Raw genomic sequence first — 11,276 nt, 5'->3', positions numbered from 1 at the left:
AAAAAGAACTTCCATTTAATGCATATTCCATTCTGTGACTCCAAATATTATGCCAACATGCTTTTCCATTTTAAGATATATCATATTTCTTTAATATTAAAGAAATATGATATATCTTAAAATGGAAAAGCATGTTGGCATGCTTTGGTGAGGCTTGTCCAATTGGGAGTATTGGGATATAAGGACTTTCTGAAGTTACAGGGATTTCACTCTATGAGGAAGCACCCATGGGTGCAAAATGTGTTAGTGATTTACACCAAATTCCCAGGAAGGACTTTCCATTTGCCATCATCACCTATTCTCCAGTTGTCATCTGCTGCCAGTGGCCTTGTGGTCACGGAGCCATTCGTGGCGCTATACGCCAGACGCGCCCACTGTGATCATTACATCTAAGCTCGGAGACAACAGCACATTAGGAGATTGGAAGGGAGATGCGGTCCAGGTTACCAGGACACCTCCGGCGGCTGGTGCACACCGCAGTGAGGCACATCCGCCCCGAACAGCAGAGGGTCGGTAACTGTGCACGGGCGCGCAGCCGACCACAGACACTCTCGCTGCAAAGGAATTTTCCACCCAAGGGAACGCGGTGTTCACATTCTCTCTGCATTCTGACAGTTTATTTTTGAAGCCGCATTCATACGGACACATTAGAACGGAGAAAGGTGAGCCCACATTCAAGTAGCCACATTGTTGTGTTTTGGCTTTCTAAATCAAATTGTATCGATACAGTGAATAACAATCAAGATATATTTCTTCAACATGAATACAGTAATATAAATAAGGACACATTTTTTAGATTGTTTTGTCTGTAGCAGACATGACAAACGTCACGTGACCTTTTTTTATATAACATTAGATGCCGTTTACTTATCAGTTTTTAATTATATTAAATGTTTGTGAATATATGTATACTTTTTTTGAGATATAAAGATATATAAATTAATTATATAAGTGTGTGTGTTCAGTCATTTATGCACCTGAGATTCATATAGCGCATAAAGTCAAAAGTACATTGTGTTTTGTTCCAAAGTGCAGGTGGTTTACTCCAGCTGTCACTAATTATTAGTTGTGTGTACACAGACACAACTGGACTTAATTGATGCTTGTTCTATTTTTGGATAGATTTCACATTCATGCAGTTTTAATCTAATTGCATATATATTAGCGCCTCAATAAGTTGTGTGTGGGTAGCCCTACTTGTAGCCTTGTCTGCTTCTGATTGCACCCCATAGTGTTGCAAGAAAAAATAGTGAGGTTACCATTCTTAATTACCTACATTGTGTATAGTGTAAGGTTCTGACAGAATCCTGCACTTTGAATCTTTCCCTGAATGTACTAGATGTTATTTTTTTAACATTTCTATCCGAAATAATGAAGTTAATCATTATACTAGGTGTGGGGCAACTAAAATGGAATGGTTCTTATTATTAACACAAATCAAAATAATGAGTTAATTTGCTGTGTAATGTTGTTGGATAGTTCTAACAGGCCAAGGGTAGTATCCTATTAGAGGAGATAAAACATTGGATGTAAAAAACGTCAGTTTTTCACACTTTTCTCCAATGTTTCACCAATATTTTTTACAGGCTATTCATTTAGGATCGCCCGTGAAAAAACAGCTTTCCTCCCTAAAATACACAGGTTCAGTGAAACCTGTGTGTTTTCGGAAGAAACAGCCCGTTTTCGCATGAAAACTTGGCTGTTTCTGGAGATATGGTTTTGCCTGCCTGAGGCAGGTGAAACAAAATCCCTGATAAGCTGTGCTTTGCGCCGGCTGACGTGGGCTAATAGGAGAGCCCCCGGCGAGGCCTTTAGCCATGGTAATTTATTGCAACTAGTAGGATACTGCCATTAGGGCCAGATGTACTAAGCTTTGAAAAGTGATAAATTGCATGGTGATAAAGTACCCACGAACCAGTGTCTGTCATTTTTCAAACCCAGCCTGTAACCTGGCAGTTAGGAGCTAATTGGCTGGTACTTTATCACCGTGAAATGTATCACTTTTCAAGGCTTTGTACATCTCCCCCTAAGTGTTATCACTTTATCCTGTACTGGATACACAGAGAAGTCATCAGTTCAAAAAGTCACAGCCAGAAACTGTGCCCTTCAACAAATGATTCTTTACAACTTTAAGGATTTTCTGACCTTCAAGACTTTTAGTCTATACGTAGTAGGAATCTGTCCAATTTTATGGTTTAGTATCTAAGTTATTTGAATGGAATAATTCTTGATTTACTATAGTAAAATAACACCATATGATAGTAATAATAAAGATGCATAGAATGTCTCGGCTTGTTACATCCTAATCAGAGGGGACCAATCAGTTCTATCTAAGTAGCATTCATGTATTGTAGAGCAGGTCTGAGCAATGATAATCACAGTTTCCTTTTAGCACAGAGCTCTGCAGTGCAGTATTAGCAACATAATACTCAAAGAAGCACGTTTGTAGTTAAAATTGCCTTCTAAAGTACAGAAAGATCATCATGTTGACCGCTATCATGTACTGCTTAGGGATATTGATGAGGAAATCTACTCTGCACATGTGAAAAAATTATTTCTCCTTAAGTAACACACAGTCATCACTTAAGTTATACGCTTTATGCAGTATAACTGATTATTGAAGTAATGATCTTGTATTTCTTAAATAATCAGCTTTCTGCATATACAGTATATAAGATGCCATGTAATGATTGTGTCTTACTTAACACCTTAAGTAACTCAATTGCTACCTTAGCTCTAAGTAAGAGGTGTTAGGTGGGGTAACTGATCTGAACTTATAAACGACAATTTTATATCATATGTTATTTTAATTAAGGTGCCCTAAATTACCTTTCATAAAGAACTATAGGAAGTCTACAGTATTACACTTTTAAGGAACTCTTGCCAACGGTGACACAATTACTGTATCATTTGGTGTTTCCAATGAAGAATACATAACTGCTGTAGTTGATGAGAAATTGTAAGAATATCATGGAATCTTAAATAAGTTGTAATATACTTTTTACAATAAGGATAATCTAGATGCTAAACAGTACGTAACTTTGCAGTTTAACAAAACACTCCCAGTGGCTGCTTTCCAGGTGGAAAAAGGATTATTGATTTCATTCTTAAGTAAAAATAGAGCAAAAAGTCTAAGTGCATGTGCATTGTGATATATTCCTGCAGTAAATGCTCACACAGTCAATTGTACATTGACAATTGTACCTCTCACCGGTGAAGAGAATGAATTAGAGGCACAGGACATGTCATCAATTAGGTTTTGCAAATGATTACTATTCTAAATGTAAGTAAAGGATAATAATAATGCAAATGTTAATGAATTTTCTCTATAGCTGCAGATATGAAAGACTAATTTATTACATCCATTATAAAGTAAATGTTTTACATACACAGTGTAAATAATGTGTTACAGCAAACAGTATGGGCATGTTTTATTTTCCATTTTTGTTTTGATAATTTGGGATTCAATGAATGTGTGCTCATAACTTTAGGAGGAGCACTTAAGGTGCCATCATAGTAGAACCATTGTGATGGAAGACGGAGACACAATGTAAGACAGAGGGGCAGATGTATTAAGCCTGGAGAAGTGATAAAGCAGTGATAAGTGGAAAGTGATAATGCACCAGTCAATCATTACGGGTTTGAAAAGTGACAATTAGGAGCTGATTAGCTGGTGCATTATCACCTTACACTTATCACTGCTTTATCACTTCTCCAGGCTTAATACATCTGCCCCAGAGAGTGGAAATGCAGACTAACTCGGCCCGGCATGCACACTAAATGGGTGGCAACATGCCCCCATTTTGAATAATGGTGCTGGGTGCCACTCTCACTTCAGCCCCAAATGCTGCAGCGTGTCAGTCATGCGAGCTGCAAACAACATCACAAGACACATTCTGCATATGTGTAAAATGGGACTTGCAATTGCGCAGACCACTAGCTATCGGATTTTTGCGTAGGCCATTGGATTTGCTTACAAATCCAAATCAGGTCCTAAATAATAGAGATGTGCACTGGAAATTTTTCGGGTTTGTGTTTTGGTTTTGGATTTGGTTCCGCGGCCGGGTTTTGGATTGGGATGCGTTTTGGCAAAACCTCCCTGAAATTTTTTTGCCGGATTCGGGTGTGTTTTGGATTCGGGTGTTTTTTTTTCCAAAAACCCCTCAAAAACAGCTTAAATCATAGATTTTGGGGGTAATTTTGATCCAATATTATTATTATTTACCTCAATAACCATAATTTTTACTCATTTCCAGTCTATTCTGAACACCTCACACCTCACAATATTATTTTTAGTCCTAAAATTTGCACAGAGGTCGCTGGATGACTAAGCTAAGCGACCCAAGTGGGCGGCACAAACACCTGGTCCATCTAGGAGTAGAACTGCAGTGTCAGACAGGATGGCACTTCAAAAAAATAGTCCCCAAACAGCACATGATGCAAAGAAAAAAAGAGGCGCGCCAAGGTCGCTGGATGGTGGTCGCTGGATGGCTAAGCTAAGTGACCCAAGTGACCGGCACAAACACCTGGCCCATCTAGGAGTGGCACTGCAGTGTCAGACAGGATGGAACTTAAAAAAATAGTCCCCAAACAGTACATGATGCAAAGAAAAAAAGAGGTGCACCAAGGTCGCTGGATGGCTAAGATAAGCGACCCAAGTGGCCGGCACAAACACCTGGCCCATATAGGAGTGGCACTGCAGTATCAGACAGGATGGCACTTAAAAAAATAGTCCCCAAACAGCACATGATGCAAAGAAAAAAAGAGGTGCACCGAGGTCGCTGGATGACTAAGCTAAGCGACCCAAGTGGGCGGCACAAACACCTGGCACATATAGGAGTGGCACTGCAGTGTCAGACAGGATGGCACTTAAAAAAATTGTCCCCAAACAGCACATGATGCAAAGAAAAAAAGAGGTGCACCAAGGTCGCTGGATGGTGGTCACTGGATGGCTAAGCTAAGTGACCCAAGTGGCCGGCACAAACACCTGGCACATATAGGAGTGGCACTGCAGTGTCAGACAGGATGGCACTTAAAAAAATAGTCTCCAAACAGCACATGATGCAAAGAAAAAAAGAGGTGCACTGAGGTCGCTGGATGACTAAGCTAAGCGACCCAAGTGGGCGGCACAAACACCTGGCCCATCTAGGAGCGGCACTGCAGTGTCAGACAGGATGGCACTTAAAAAAATAGTCCCCAAACAGCACATGAGGCAAAGAAAAAAAGAGGTGCACCAAGGTCGCTGGATGGCGGTCACTGGATGGCTAAGCTAAGTGACCCAAGTGGCCGGCACAAACACCTGGCCCATCTAGGAATGGCACTGCAGTGTCAGACAGGATGGCACTTAAAAAAGTTGTCCCCAAACAGCACATGATGCAAAGATAAATAAAAAAAGAGGTGCAAGATGGAATTGTCCTTGTGCTCTCCCACCCACCCTTATGTTGTATAAACAGGACATGCACACTTTAACAAACCCATCATTTCAGCCACAGGGTCTGCCACACGACTGTGGCTGAAATGACTGGTTGGTTTAGGCCCCCACCAAAAAAAGCAATCAATCTCTCCTTGCTCAAACTGGATGTACAGAGGCAAGATGTCGACCTCATCATCATCCTCCGATTCCTCACCTCTTTCACTGTGTACATCCCCCTCCTCACATAGTATTAATTCGTCCCCACTGGAATCCACCATCACAGGTCCCTGTGTACGTTCTGGAGGCAATTGCTGGTAAATGTCTCCACGGAGGAATTTATTATAATTCATTTTGATGAACATCATCTTCTCCACATTTTCTGGAAGTAACCTTGTACGCTGATCGCTGACAATGTTACGGGCTGCACTAAACACTCTTTCGGAGTACACGCTGGATGGGGGGAAACCTAGGTAAAATAAAGCCAGTTTGTGCAAGGACCTCCAAATTGCCTCTTTTTCCTGCCAGTATACGTACGGACTGTCTGATGTGCCTATTTGGATGCTGTCACTCATATAATCCTACACCATTCTTTAAATGGTGACATAATCATATGCAGTGACAGTAGACATATCAATAATCGTTGGCAGGTCCTTCAGTCCGGACCAGATGTCAGCTTTCGCTCCTGACTGCCCTGCATCACCGCCAGCGGGTGGTTTTGGAAATCTGATCTTTTTCTTGGCAGCTCCAGTGGCAGAAGAAAATGAAAGAGGAGCTATTGGCGGGTCACGTTTTGCTTGACTTGACAAGTGTCTCACCAGCAGGTCTTTGAACATCTGCAGACTTATGTCTGCCGGAGAGATACAACATAGGCTTTAAACCTAGGATCGAGCACAGTGGCCAAAATGTAGTGCTCTGATTTCAACAGATTGACCACCCATGAATTCTGGTTAAGCAAATTAAGGGCTCCATCCACAAGTCCCACATGCCTAGCGGAATCGCTCCATTTTAGCTCTTCCTTCAATCTCTCCAGCTGCTTCTGCTGCTGATTCTGCCTGATGAGGGGAATGACCTAACTCAGGCTGGCAGTGTCTGAACTGACTTCACGTGTGGCAAGTTCAAAGGGTTGCAGAGCCTTGCACAACGTTGAAATCATTCTCCACTGCGCTTGAGTCGGGTGCATTCCCCCTCCTTTGCCTATATCATAGGCAGATGTATAGGCTTGAATGGCCTTTTGCTGCTCCTCCATACTCTGAAGCATATAGAGGGTTGAATTCCACCTCGTTACCAGCTCTTGTTTCAGATGATGGCGTGGCTGAATGCCGAAAGTGGCCCGCAATTCTTCGGGCCACCGACAGCATCTCTTGCACGCCCCTGTCGTTTTTTAAAAATTCTGCACCACCAAATTCATTGTATGTGCAAAACATGGGACTTGCTGGAATTTGCCCACATGTAATGCACGCACAATATTGGTGGCGTTGTCCGATGTCACAAATACCCAGGAGAGTCCAATTGGGGTAAGCCAATCTCCGATGATATTCCTCAGTTTCCGTAAGAGGTTGTCAGCTGTGTGTCTCTTATGGAAAGCGGTGATAAAAGCGTAGCCTGCCTAGGAACGAGTTGGTGTTTGCGAGATGCTGCTACTGGTGCCGCCGCTGCTGTTGTTGCTGCGGGAGGCAATACATCTACCCAGTGGGCTGTCACAGTCATATAGTCCTGAGTCTGCACTGCTCCACTTGTCCACATGTCCGTGGTTAAGTGGACATTGGGTACAACTGCTTTTTTTAGGACACTGGTGACTCTTTTTCTGACATCTGTGTACATTCTCGGTATCGCCTGCCTAGAGAAGTGAAACCTAGATGGCATTTGGTACCGGGGACACACTACCTCAAGAAATTCTCTAATTCCCTGTGAACTATCGGTGGATACCAGACGCATGTTTAACACCAACACAGCTGCCAAGGCCTGAGTTTTCCGCTTTGCAACAGGATGACTGCTGTGATATTTCCTATTCCTCGCAAAGGAGTGTTGGACAGTCAATTGCTTACTGGAAGTAGTAAAAGTGGTCTTCGGACTTCCCCTCTGGGATGACGATCGACTCCCAGCAGGCGTTACACTCAAGGATCCATCAGAGGAATCCTAGTCAGGAGAGGACTCGTCAGACTTGCCAGTGACATGGCCTGCAGGACTATTGGCGTTCCTGTCTAAGGAGGAAATTGACACTGAGGGAGTTGGTGGTGTGGTTTGCACTGGGAGCTTGGGTACAAGAGGAAGAAGGGATTTAGTTGTCAGTGGACTGCTTCCACTGTCACCCAAAGTTTTTGAACTTTTCAATTACTTCTGATGAATGCGCTCAATGTGATGTATAAGGGAGGATGTTCCTAGGTGGTTAAAGTCCTTACCCCTACTTATTACAGCTTGACAAAGGCAACACACGGCTTGACACCTGTTGTCCGCATTTGTGTTAAAATAATTCCACTTCGAAGAGGTGATTTTTTTTTTGTATTTTGACCAGGCATGTCAATGGCCATATTCATCCCACGGACAACAGGTGTCTCCCCGGGTGCCTGACTTAAACAAACCACCTCACCATCAGAATCCTCCTTGTCAATTTCCTCCTCAGCGCCAGCAACACCCATATCCTCATCCTGGAGTACTTCAACAGTGACATCTTCAATTTGACTATCAGGAACTGGACTGTGGGTGCTCCTTCCAGCACTTGCAGAGGGTGTGCAAATGGTGGAAGGAGCCACCTCTTCCCGTCCAGTGTTGGGAAGGTCAGGCATCGCAACTGACACAATTGGACTCTCCTTGGGGATTTGTGATTTAGAAGAATGCACAGTTCTTTGCTGTGCTTTTGCCAGTTTAACTCTTTTCATTTCTCTAGCGGGAGGATGAGTGCTTCCATCCTCATGTGAAGCTGAACCACTAGCCATTAACATAGGCCAGTGCATCAGCCATTCCTTGCCACTCCGTGTCGTAAATGGCATATTGGCAAGTTTACGCTTCTCATCAGACGCTTTTAATTTAGATTTTTGGGTCATTTTACTGAACTTTTGTTTTTGGGATTTTACATGCTCTCTACTATGACATTGGGCATCGGTCTTGGCAGACGACGTTGATGGCATTGAATCATCTCTGCCATGACTAGTGGCAGCAGCTTCAGCACTAGGTGGAAGTGGATCTTGATCTTTCCCTATTTTACCCTCCACATTTTTGTTCTCCATTTTTTAATGTGTGGAATTATATGCCATTAATATATCAATAGCAATGGCCTACTGTACTGTACTCTATATATACTGGTGGTCACCAAAATGCTGCACTGTACTACTATATACTGCTCACAACAATGCAGCACATATATGGATACTTGAAGTGACACGGAGCTGCAAGGTACAGCAAAGGCCTACTGTACTGTACTACTATATATACTGGTGGTCACCAAAATGTTGCACTGTACTACTGTATATACTGCTCACAACAATGCAGCACAGATATGGATACTTGAAGTGACATGGAGCTGCAAGGTACAGCAATGGCCTACTGTACTGTACTACTATATATACTGGTGGTCACCAAAATGCTGCTCTGTACTACTATATACTGCTCACAACAATGCAGCACAGATATGGATACTTGAAGTGACAGGAAGCTGCAAGGTACAGCAATGGCCTACTGTACTGTACTATACTGGTGGTCACCAAAACGCTGCACTGTACTACTATATGGTATATACTGGTCACAAAACAATGCAGCAGATATTGAGCACTGATCAGGATACTGTCTAGAACGGAGTCTGACACGGAGCTGCAAGATACAGCAATGGCCTACTGTACTGTACTACTATAATATACTGGTGGTCACCACAATGCAGCACACTGAGCACAGATATTTGCAGCACACTGAGCACAGATATTGAGCTTTTCAGGCAGAGAATGTAGCCACGTCCTCTCCGCTCAATCTCCAATGCACGAGTGAAAACGGCGGCGACGCGCGGCTCTTTATATGGAATACGAATCTCGCGAGAATCCGACAGCGGGATGATGACGTTCGGCCTCGTTCGGGTTAACCGAGCAAGGCGGGAAGATCCGAGGCTGCCTCAGACCCGTGAAAACACATGAAGTTCGGCGGGGTTCGGATCTTGACGAACCGAACCCGCTCATCTCTACTGAATACACAACTGTTTTGTGAGGATGATTTGCCACAGTATCATTGTACTACAGTACTTGTTTGTAAAAATGATAATGAGTCATTAAGGTACACTACTTGATCAAAAAGTTTTGCGCATCAGTTTATATGCCCACAAAATTAGAATGTATTTTATTGATTTGATGGAGGTGATTTATACTGCAGTACTTTATTGTGTCTTACTCACAATGTCAAGTTTATGTTTAATTGAAAAATTTGGTGTTTCTTAGGACTTTTTCTTTAAGGACTTCGGCCCTCATTCAGCATCAGTTTCAGTTTTGCTAAAAAAGCAAAACTGCAACTGCTATCAGCATTCTGGTGGCTGCCCAGCACAGGGTAAGGCTGCCTAGTGTGCTAATGGTGACCAGTGATGTGATCGCAATTTAATTGCAGTTTCATTGCTGAATAAGGGAAACCCCCCTGCCTGCTCAGCCTGGTTGCGAAGGCAGTCATGTCTTCACCATTTTTCTTGTCGCAGCAGCCATGTCTGACATCACACAGCCACCCCGAACCTGCTCCCATTTTTACTGCCACATCTCCGCAACACCATGTTGCCACCCCTGACCACCCCATGAATGTCTCTGCCTGTCAGTCAGGAACAGGCATTCTTATCAATGCAATGCGATCGCATTTGCCGGCTTGCACACATGCAGAAGGGAAGCTGTGCATGCGCATTTGGCCGAAAATTGGCCCAATGTAATCACAGATGCAATGCTAGCTGAATAGTTCCATTAGACTTTATATCAGCATTGCAGAACCACTGCCAAGGGAGCAGTTGTTCCAGAAATTATAACGCTAAGGCTTTGCACACAGCTTGCAGTCCTACCTATGGCCTCAACTTCTGGTGGAGTAGACAACAGTTTGATTTACAGATGGGCACAAGTACAACTGCAGTCTGCAAATATGTGCTGTACCTCAATGTGCATGTATAGTGTTTTTCCTGTGTACTGTACCTTGTTGATACTAAATTATCATGGCAAATATTTTCTACATTTAAAAAAAATCAAACATTTAGAAACCTCTATACATGAATCCTGCATTTGTTCCTGTCTACATTCCCCTGTACTGAGATTCATAGTCAGTGCCATCTCCAGGCACGTTCGATGGATGTGGCCACGCGGGACATCAGACTAGTAAGGGCATGCAGGTATTTCAAATGTGGTGTTGGTTGGCAGCCAATCAGAGGTTGTGGACCATCAGCAATGGCTCCTGATTGGTTGCCGAACCGCGAGCTTTGATTGGCTCACGAGCCTGTGCCATTTGAAATGGCTGCCACCTGCCCACAGGAGGCTGGACTCGGTGATGGATAGGAGAGATGCACACTGCACTACACTCTACTCCCCTCCCCTCCCCACCCCTCAGACACACAAGCAGCAGTTCCATCAGCAGCAATGGCAATAGCAGAAGCCCAAGCCCAGCAGCGGTGAGTGCTACTGGGGGGTATTATGTGTATCTGGCACTGCTGGGAGTATTATGTGTATCTGGCACATCTGGGGGAATTACATGAACCTGGCACCTCTGGTGTTATTATGTCTATCTGACACTGCTTAGGGTCTTATGTGTATCTGATACCTTTGGGGGTATTATGTGTATCTGGCTCTGCTAACTGTATTATGTGTATCTGGAACTGCTAATTGTCAAGTTGATCGCAGCAGGAAATTTTTTAGCAGTTGGCCAA

General features: G+C 43.3%; 1 long non-coding RNA gene across 1 annotated transcript in view; it reads left to right on the top strand.

Moving 5' to 3' along the window:
• The first annotated feature begins 365 nt into the window (after window positions 1-365).
• The window catches only part of LOC134928972 (uncharacterized), a 95,868-nt gene continuing 84,957 nt past the window's right edge, over window positions 366-11,276 (top strand). The window contains exon 1 of the long non-coding RNA XR_010178174.1: window positions 366-662. This is a non-coding gene — a long non-coding RNA (uncharacterized LOC134928972). The remainder of the gene's footprint in view (window positions 663-11,276) is intronic.

Source organism: Pseudophryne corroboree, chromosome 5 (genome assembly GCF_028390025.1).
Source record: "Pseudophryne corroboree isolate aPseCor3 chromosome 5, aPseCor3.hap2, whole genome shotgun sequence".
NCBI classification, from domain to species: domain Eukaryota; kingdom Metazoa; phylum Chordata; class Amphibia; order Anura; family Myobatrachidae; genus Pseudophryne; species Pseudophryne corroboree.
The sequence above is the reverse complement of the archived record's forward strand: the minus strand, read 5'-3'. Positions and strand labels throughout refer to the sequence as shown.